General features: G+C 40.9%; 1 protein-coding gene across 9 annotated transcripts in view; it reads left to right on the forward strand.

The window, feature by feature from the left end:
- FIGN (fidgetin, microtubule severing factor) overlaps window positions 1-9,678 on the forward strand; it is a 362,039-nt gene that overhangs the window by 182,655 nt on the left and 169,706 nt on the right. For 6 of the 9 annotated variants that reach the window (XR_004539659.1, XR_004539654.1, XR_004539655.1 and 3 more), the window contains one exon: window positions 2,792-2,935. The exons of the other annotated variants lie outside the window; for them this stretch is intronic. The gene's annotated coding sequence lies outside the window, so the exon portion shown is untranslated. Of the gene's footprint in view, window positions 1-2,791; window positions 2,936-9,678 lie in introns of those variants that run through there. 9 annotated transcript variants of the gene reach the window in all.

Genomic DNA, 9,678 nt, shown 5'->3' on the forward strand with positions numbered 1-9,678 from the left:
TGGCTCCCTGTCCCCCCCTTTCTTTCTTTCTCCTTGCTCTCCCCTATATCACCACCATTGGGAAAATGCTGCCACCTGCCACTGGGGAATAGGCTGCCACTGCCGCTATCGGGAACAGGCCGGCGCCGAGTTCGCCTTGCTTCTCTTCCCCACGGGGCCGACCAACTCTCGCCACTCGACGTCAATTCTAACATCGGAGAGGACATTCTGGGCCAGCCAGGCAGCGATTGGCTGGCCCAGAACGTCCTCTCCGACATCAGAATTGACGTGGGTGGCGAGAGTTGGTCGGCCCCACAGGGAAAAGCAGGGAGAACTTGGCACCGGCCTGTTCCCAATGGCGGCGGTGGCACTCAAGTGGCTAAAGAGACGCAGTTTGCCAGCCTATGGAGAACACTGGAGGGTGGCCAGCTGTACACCCCCTTGGGGCGTAAAACTGGGGCAGACTGCCCCCACCTTGGTATGCCACTGTCTGTACCTCACTCCCTCCCTATGACCAAAAATTCTCCTTTCTTCTATTCCCCGTGTACACAACCATCTCTTTCCCTCCCTTCCTCTCTCCCAAGTCCATGCCTTCTGTGTCCAAAAACCCATTCCCTCCCCCCACCTCAGCATCTCTTTCCCTCCTTTCCTCTCTCCCAAGTTCATGCCTTCTGTGTGCAAAAACCCATTCCCTCCCCCACCTCAGCATCTCTATCCCTCCTTTCCTCTCTCCCAAGTTGATGCCTTCTGTGTGCAAAAACCCATTCCCTCCCCCACCTCAGCATCTCTTTAACTCCCTTCCTCTCTCCCAAGTTCATGCCTTGTGTCCAAAAACCCATTCCCTCCCCCACCTCAGCATCTCTTTCCCTCCTTTCCTCTCTCCCAAGTTCATACCTTCTGTGTGCAAAAACCCATTCCCTCCCCCACCTCAGCATCTCTTTCCTCCCTTCCTCTCTCCCAAGTTCATGCCTTGTGTCCAAAAAACCCATTCCCTCCCCCACCTCAGCATCTTTCCCTCCCTTCCTCTCTCCCAAGTCCATGCCTTCTGTGTGCAAAATCCCATTCCCTCCCCCCACCTCAGCATCTCTTTCCCTCCCTTCCTCTCTCCCAAGTCCAAGCCTTCTGTGTGCAAAAACCCATTCCCTCCCCCACCTCAGCATCTCTTTCCCTCCCTTCCTCTCTCCCAAGTGCATGCCTTCTGTGTGCAAAAACCCATTCCCTCCCACCTCAGCATCTCTTTCCCTCCCTTCCTTTCTCCCAAGTTCATGCCTTGTGTCCAAAACGCACTCCCTCCCCCTTTTGTGTTCCCCGTTTGTCTCCCAGCCCATCTTAGCAACTTTCTCAGCAAAATGTAGCTCGAGCCGCGTAGGCTTGTCTTCTATTTCCTGCCTGTCCCGCCGCGCACACATAGCCAATCGGAAATATTCCCCGACGTCAGCGCTGACGTCGGGGAAGATTTCCGATCGGCTGTGTGAGCAGCAGGGCAGTCGGAGTAGAAGACGAGCCTCGCAGCTCGAGTTATATTTAACCCCGCGGGTCCCCCATCGTTCCCGTTCAGCTCTCTCTCCTGTGCACCCCCTGGTAGTACTGCCCTGATGGCGGCCCTGCGCGTTCCAGCTGCAAGGCCTTCGCGTGCCACAGTTGGCACGCGTGCCATAAGTTCGCCATCGCTGCCCTAGAGGAAAGGAGGAACAGGGAGATATAATTCAGACAATCAAGTACTTCAAAGGTATTAACATAGAACAAAATCTTTTTTAGAGAAAGGAAAATGGTAAAAACCATAGGCATAATTTGAGGCTGAGGGATGGTAGACTCAAGAGCAATGTAAGGAAATTATTCTTTATGGAGAGGGTGGTGGATGCCTGGAATGTGCTCCTGAGAGAGATGGTGGAGAGGAAAATGGTGACGGAGTTCAAAAAAGTGTGGGATAAACACAGAGGATCTAGAATCGGAAAATAATAGTAAATATTGAAGAACTTGACCAGTACTGGGCATACTTGCACGGTCTGTTTCTGTATACGTCTGGTTGTATATGTCTGTGGTTGATAATGGACTGGGGAGGGCTTCAAAGGCTGAGATAATGTAGATGAACTAGAGTGAGCTTTGACAGAGAATTCAGTAGTCGGAACCTAAGCACAGTGCCAGGCAGAGCTTTGTAGTCTTGCCCATAAATAGCTAAGAAGAAGAAAATAAATTTAAATTGAATCAGGTTGGGCAGACTGGATGGACCATTTGGGTTTTATCTGCCGTCATCTACTAAGTTACCATGTTATTATGTAGTTTTAAAAGTCCATAGTCTCCATGGGAGAAGCTACTACTTGCCCGAGATTGGCAGCATGGAATGCTGCTACTATTTGGGTTTTTGCCAGTTACTTGTGACTTCAATTGGTCTCTGTGAAGTATGGATACTGGGCTAGATGAACCATTCTTATGGACTGAAAGGCAACATTTCTTGCAGCAAAGTTCCATATGAAAGAGGAAACAAATAGAAAGTCAAAATCCTTTGTACCCATTGGCAAGTTTCAAAAATCCATTGTACCCATTGGCAAGAAATGCCTTGTGGAGTTTCCTTTTGAAAATGAGTTACAGTATTCATGGGCAACAAGTACTTATGGATGTTGCTCTTAGATGGACTATTGGAAAATTGACTCTTAAATATACAGAAGAGAAGGGAATTATATAGTTTCTGTGTCCTATCTGTGTGCATGCTTATATTAATTGTCTGAGTAAATGTAATTTTAATCTAATATGATTAAATGTGTTGACTTTTACTCTTCATTACTGGAATGAATGTCCTTATTTTTGTTTTCAGGTTGATGCGGCATATATCAACACCCTTTCCTAGTTCATGGAGGCAGCCAGGGCACCCAGGTTTTACCTGGATAGCAGGGTACCCAGATTTCAGCAGAGGAGCCCAGGAGAGTGCTTCACATCACTGGGGTACCTATAGAGGATATTATCGAGATTTGTCAATTGTTCATTTTCTTGAATATATTTATTTGATTGCATCTATGACTATCACATGCTCTTTGTAGCTCACACTTGTGTGTGAAAACATAGGTGCTTTGTGAACATAGGTGCTTTACTCATTTTGCGATTGTGAGTTGGCTGAGTTATCACATGTTCATGCTCATCGTTCATTTGTATGTAGACTATTTTGTAAATAATTCTATATTTATAATCTGTAATAGGAAAAATTAATAAGAGGTAATTATTCTGTCATTCAATTTTGTGCTCACATTTATGTTCACTATAGAATTTTAATTTCTCTTTCTTTGTTTTGCAACATGGTATTCTTGTCAGAGACTGCAGTATTCTCACTTTCTTGAATGTTCTCTGTTCTACCAATTTATTTTATGTCTATCTACTGCCCTCAAGCTTGAAAACTATTGAAGATATATACAATCAGACATAGGAGGTATTTTTCTGTCCCTGGAGAGTTCACAATCTAAGGGGCCCTTTTACTGAGCAGTGTTAAACGCTATTGGATATATAATGCAGGAAAAAAAAAAGACTTACCACAAAACATGCTAAAGCTATTTATTTATTTTTTTTGGAAGAAGGGGCACTATGGGTCGGGAAAGGGCATAGAAGCATTAACCAGTTAGCATGCTAACTCTCTAATGTTGAGTTAACTATTAATTGTTTCATTGCATTACTTTATTGACTTCTATTCTGCCTTAACCTTGTAGTTCTAGGTGGATTACAATAAGAATAAAAACTAGACATTTCCAGGAAATACAAATTATTGCATCACCAATAAACAACCATCATGCTATCTCTCTTTGACATATTTTCAAAATAACATTGTTTTAATTACCCTTTGGCAGATTTTGTAATCTGGTGTTTTCTATAATATACTATATAATATATACATCCAATTTTGCGGCTTGAAATGCCAGTTTTATAATTCCATGCAAAAGAATGTAAAATAAAACAAAAGCCCTATTTTAGGGACATGCTAGAAATGAGCTTAGCTAAGTCCATTTAATACACTTTAGTAAAAGGGGCCATAATTTATATTTAAGGTCAATGAGAGTTAAATGAGTTGCCCAAAAACGTAAGGAGCCACTGTAGGAGTTGAACAAGTTTTCCCTTGTTTTCATCCTGCTGCTCTATTAGATGACTACTCTACTCCATTTCATGTCTGGAATGCTCTCTTCATCTGTCTATCTTCTTTATCCCTAAATGGGAGATGGGTATGCGTGGCTCCTGATATTGAATATCCAGGTATGGCCACCAACTCGAAAGTTAACTGGTACCAGCCAATATTCAGACCAGTATCCAGTTAACTTGCTGTATAAAGCTGAGACAGATGTTTTTCCTTCTTAACTTATCTGGTTAGCGCAGTGTCTCTCCAACTTTTTTTTTAGCTCTGGCACACTAAATGGAGCAAATGTTTTTCGCAACACACTAAACGGAGCAAATTTTTTTTTGCAGCACATTATAATTGAAATGATAAAATTGCAAAACCAACAAAAAATTAAATTTGAGAGTTATTTATTTAAAGTTTTTAAAGCTATATTTGAGTAATTGTAACAATGGTGAAACTAAAGTAGATAGACTAGAATTGCTCATCAGTGTGATGGATGTGCTTGTTTTAGAGTGCAAATTAACTCCAAACGTGGCTTAATTGTTGACAAGCAAACGCATTTTATCATTCATCATCTGCAGTCATTCTCTCTTTTTTAAAAATTTATATTTTATATTTTATTGCATTTCAAACTATGTTATAAGAATTAACTCTCACTTCAGTAATACAGAGGAAACAAATAGTAAAGGAAAAACAAAACAAATATAATAAAAGTTATTATCTTCCTTAGACCACAATTATGAATGTGGGGATCCCACTAGGGCAGGGGTGTCAAAGTCCCTCCTCGAAGGCCACAATCCAGTCGGGTTTTCAGGATTTCCCCAATTAATATGTATGAGATCTATTAGCATACAATGAAAGCAGTGCATGCAAATAGATCTCATGCATATTTATTGGGGAAATCCTGAAAACCTGACTGGATTGCAGCCCTCGAGAAAGGACTTTGACACCCATGCACTAGGGTGAAGAGAAACTCAATTTGCTTGTAATACATCAGGTATTAGCATAACAGCTTGGGTCCCCATTTATCATAATGGCTGTTCGGAAATTAGCTAAACAATCCCAGTTGCCAACTTCTTCAAATCTAGGAAAGCTTGCAACTGTTGTGGTGAATAAAATGCATATTTTACTCCAAGGTTTTTAACCATACAGGATAAGCCATAAAAAATGTAGCACCCAAAGTCACTGTTTCAGTTCTCATTGCCAGAAACAATTTCCTTTGTTCCTGTGTTTCCCTGGTTATATCTGAGAACATCAAAACTTTATTCCAGTAGACTAATATTTGAGAAGTATGAAAATATAATCTAAATATTGCATTAATATATTGTTCAAAGACACGTGACACTAACAGTGTGTCTCTTTCAGAAGATTCAGATAATGTAGATTCAAGTAAATCCATAACATTTAAAGTTCCTTTAGCACTTAAATTCACTTCTATCTCTGGGTTAGTTCCTACTTTTTTCTTTACAGGCAAATAATATATGCTATTCAAAGATGGAATACATTCTGGGGAAAATTTCAGAACCTCAATAAGATACTTTTTAAACATTTCTATAGGAGTCACACCCAGAGATTTTGGAAAATTCAAAAGATGAATGTTTAATCTACAATTGTAATTTTCCAATTGTTCAACCTTCCTATTTAGCACAGTTTTATCTTTTACAATTCCTGATGATAACTCTTGAAGGCTTTCCACTCTATCTTTAACTTGCTTCAATTTAATAGAAAATTCTTCTGTAGTGTCAGCTTGGAGAGACCTTCCCAAATGCTCTCCAAAGTCACCACCGCAGGTTTCACCAATTGAGAACCAGCATCAGCATTAGGTCCCAAATATCCATGCACTCTCCGAACTCTCACAGCCTCTGCCCCTCAAATAGGAGTCTCCCCTGTGATCAACTCCCCAAGCTGAGCTGCAAGCTATCAGCTCTCCTGTGATCAACTCCCCAAGCTGAGTCACGATTAGAGCTGAGCATGGTGGTGGAACAGCAACTGGAGGAGATAGTGATGCTTCCAGGTCTAAGTCTTCTGCCTCTCTTCCTGTCGAAGACAACGGTGGCCTCTCTCCGGATACCACAATGGGAACTGTGGTGGCAACAAACTCCAAAATTGACCACTATGCAGGGGTGGAAGTTCTCACCGTTAAAGGATCGGATCACACTATCTCCTTACATTTAGAAGGAGGCATTTTTGCAAAAAGGTAAAATTGTTGTTTCCCTTCCAGGCCAGATCAGAAGCGCCAACATCTTGCTGCCACCATCTTGAATCCCATTCTTTTTTTAAAATTTAATTTCTGTCAGAGCTGAAAATACAAGTTCTCAAAGATAAGAAGATACAAATGGTAACAAAGCCTTGATTGCTTTGTTGCTCAAGTTAGGATAACTAGTGCATAAAAAATAAAACTAAAATTACTTGCCATTAGTTTTCAAGGACCAATCATGTCAAAGAATGATGCTTGTCTGGGTGGTTGTATCCTTATGCACATAGATGCTCATAACATTGACAGACTCTTGCATAAACTACTTATGTGTCATGTATTCTAGTGTATACTTATAGAGAATTTTTTTTTTTTTTTTTTAATAAAGTAAATTTCTGGAATCTCTCATGACACACCCAGGATCTCTTTGGGGGTACACCACTGTGCTGTGGCACACAGTTTGAGAGACACTGGGTTAGCGTATTGAAAATCACTATTAACCGGCTAAGTGTCCGCTGTTCCATAAATCTGCCCCTAGTCCCCCACAAACTAGCCAGTTTGAGCATAATAATAATAAAGCTTTATTTATATCCAGTCATACCTTTTCAGTTCAAGATGGTATACAGTAGTGGATAGTTACAAAGTGGGATTGTGAGAATAGATATCAATATAAGTACGGGGGTAGGGGAGTAGAGGGAAAAAGAGGGAGAGGTGGATGCAGGGAGGGGGGAAAAGGGGAAGAGAGGGGTGGAGTTTTTAGAATGGTTTTTAGAATAGGCAATTAGAGGAGATATTCAGTTACACTGTCCAGTTAAGTGTCACAGAATAACTTTGGATAGCCTGGCCATTTTAATCACTTTGAATATTGACCCCTTCATTTTTTTTTTTTAATATGTTGAGCCCAAAATAAATAAAAACACATGCACGTATTTTAGGTGTGTGCACTTATGCCCTCTATAAAGCTGATTTAAATGCTTGCACCTAGATTGGGGAGATACATGTGTTACTTGTGGCATTTTATTAATTAGATGCATTAGTGTGCACTCCTGAGCCTCACCCAGACTCCCCTCATATGAGTGCCTATGGGTATATGTTCATATACGTACATAAATGGCCAGAATACCAGCATTTACATGTATTTGCTGTCTAAATCTATGTGGCTCCTTATAAAATTACTTCCTTCATACCCATCTATTTTTTTAATTCTTCATTACTTGATACCTCCATAGTAGGAAAAATGGGGCTTTTCCTATAATCAGTGCTATATGACCCTCAGTGAGCCAGAGCCATATAGTACAGGACTCATGCTGGTTAACAGACTTTGCTCTTCCAGTATCGCATCTCACATGACCATTTGAGAGTTTCTGTACCATATGACTCAATGACTGCATATGGTACAGACTGCAGGAAAAGATCTGTTTCTTTTCTGGTAACAGCAGCCTATGGGAGCACATTGAGTCTGCCGACTAGCCTGAGAGGAATCTGAAGCTGGGGGTAGAAGAGGGTGTAGGGAGCCTAATTGAAGATATAGTAACTGTGTGAATGAGGACTGGCTAACTGGGGGAGAAGGGGTGAGGACTGATTGGGTTGTATGAGAGCTAGCTAGCTGGGAATAAAAGAGTTTAGATTGGTTGTGAAAGCATGGTTTTAGAGAGAATGAGTCTGAGGCAAAGTGGGGAAATACGTGAAAGAGACAGGATGAGAAGAAGATAAGTGTTGAGAAAGAGAGGGGGAGACAGAGTGACCGAAGGGCTGAGGAGGGGGAGGAGAGATAGAAAGAGATTAGTTGGAACACCTGGCATGTGATAGGTAAAACTGAGAGGTAATTGGCTAAGGTAGAACTATTAGGAATTGCCAGAATACTGCTGAGATCTTGCTTTTGGGGGTAGAGATAGTTGCTAGATTCTATGAGCACTGTGCAATTGTGCTTAAAAAGAGTAATTTTATAATGAGGTGTCTAAACTATTGAGGCACATAGAAGCATATGCTGCACTTACTCTCCACCCCTTTTACAAAACCGTAGTATGGTTTTTAGCACTGGCCATGGCGGTAACAGCTTCCACGCTCATTGGAATTATTTGAGCTTTGGAGCTATTATCACTGCAGCTGGTGCTAAAAACCATACGGTTTTATAAACGGGGAAGAGTATTTTATAAAGGAAATTTTTAAATGTATGTTTATAAATTTGCCTGCCCCACAAAATATTGCACAAAGCTGTACTGCTCCAAGGCAGAAGTAATTTTATGAAGGTAGGTACCTAGGCAATGTGCCCAGATTTTATAAATTACCGTATACATGTAAGTGCAAATTGCATATCTATTCTTCCTATTTTCTGCCCCAGGAAATGCTAATGCAAGATGACTAGTAATAAGGACATGAATGAGGGTGTGAATTTCATTACTAATCAGTGATATGCAAATGGATCTAATGTGATGTAATGCAAAGAAGAAGGTCCTAAAAACTGAGGGAATTTGAGACTCAAAGGACAATTCAATGTCGATTGTGGCATTGAGAATTTTTAATGATGGTCACAGGGCAATGAAATAATCTGAAATGTATGGATATTGAGAAAATAATGTACTACAACAGTCCCAGTGATCCACATCGCCTGACTGGCTGTTTATCAGTAAGTCAAACTGTCACTTTTAGAAAAGAATCCTTTTCTAAAAGTGTAAGGTCAAAAAGATGGATTCACTTAGTAGAGACCTTATATCTTGGAAAATAGTAAGGAGAAGGACCTAAATTTTGATCAGTGTAGAAAATAGACTAAAAGACATTAAACAAAGCAGGGCCAAAACCAAGCCTTTGGGAAACAGAAAAGGAAATCTCAGTTCTGACCCTAAAGGAATGGTTAGATAGGAAAGATGCGAACCATTGTAAAACAATTCTACTAATACCAATTCTCAAGAACATATCAAGCAGATGATGATGACCAAATCAACAGCAGCCAAAAGTTCAAGGGAAAATAAGAAGGTAAAGCTGGCTGTATCACAATGCTGTTTAACTTCACTAATTAGAAAAGACGACAGGACTTAGTGCTGTGGTGAGAAACCAAACTCCCTAGGGTGGAAGGCATCATTGAAAAAGAACAACCTTCCAAATATCTTTGAAATGTAAGGCTTGTTAGTAATGGGCTGATAATTTGCTGGACTGATAGGGTCCATGGAGTATTTTTTGAGTAATGACCCATTCACTGCTTTTTACCAAGGGTTAGGGAAATAACCCTGGGCATGACTGGAGTGAACCAGTTGCATGATAGACTCAGACAAGCACAAAGCAAGTTCCTTGATAAGTGACAGGGTTTTAGGATCTAAGACAGAGGATTCTATAGAAAGAAAGAACAATACCTTGGAGAAAAACAGGAGGAGATGGAACTGAGTATATTTCAAGAGCACTAACCCTATAGTGTGTG

This window comes from Geotrypetes seraphini, chromosome 5, assembly GCF_902459505.1.
Source record: "Geotrypetes seraphini chromosome 5, aGeoSer1.1, whole genome shotgun sequence".
Classification (NCBI taxonomy): domain Eukaryota; kingdom Metazoa; phylum Chordata; class Amphibia; order Gymnophiona; family Dermophiidae; genus Geotrypetes; species Geotrypetes seraphini.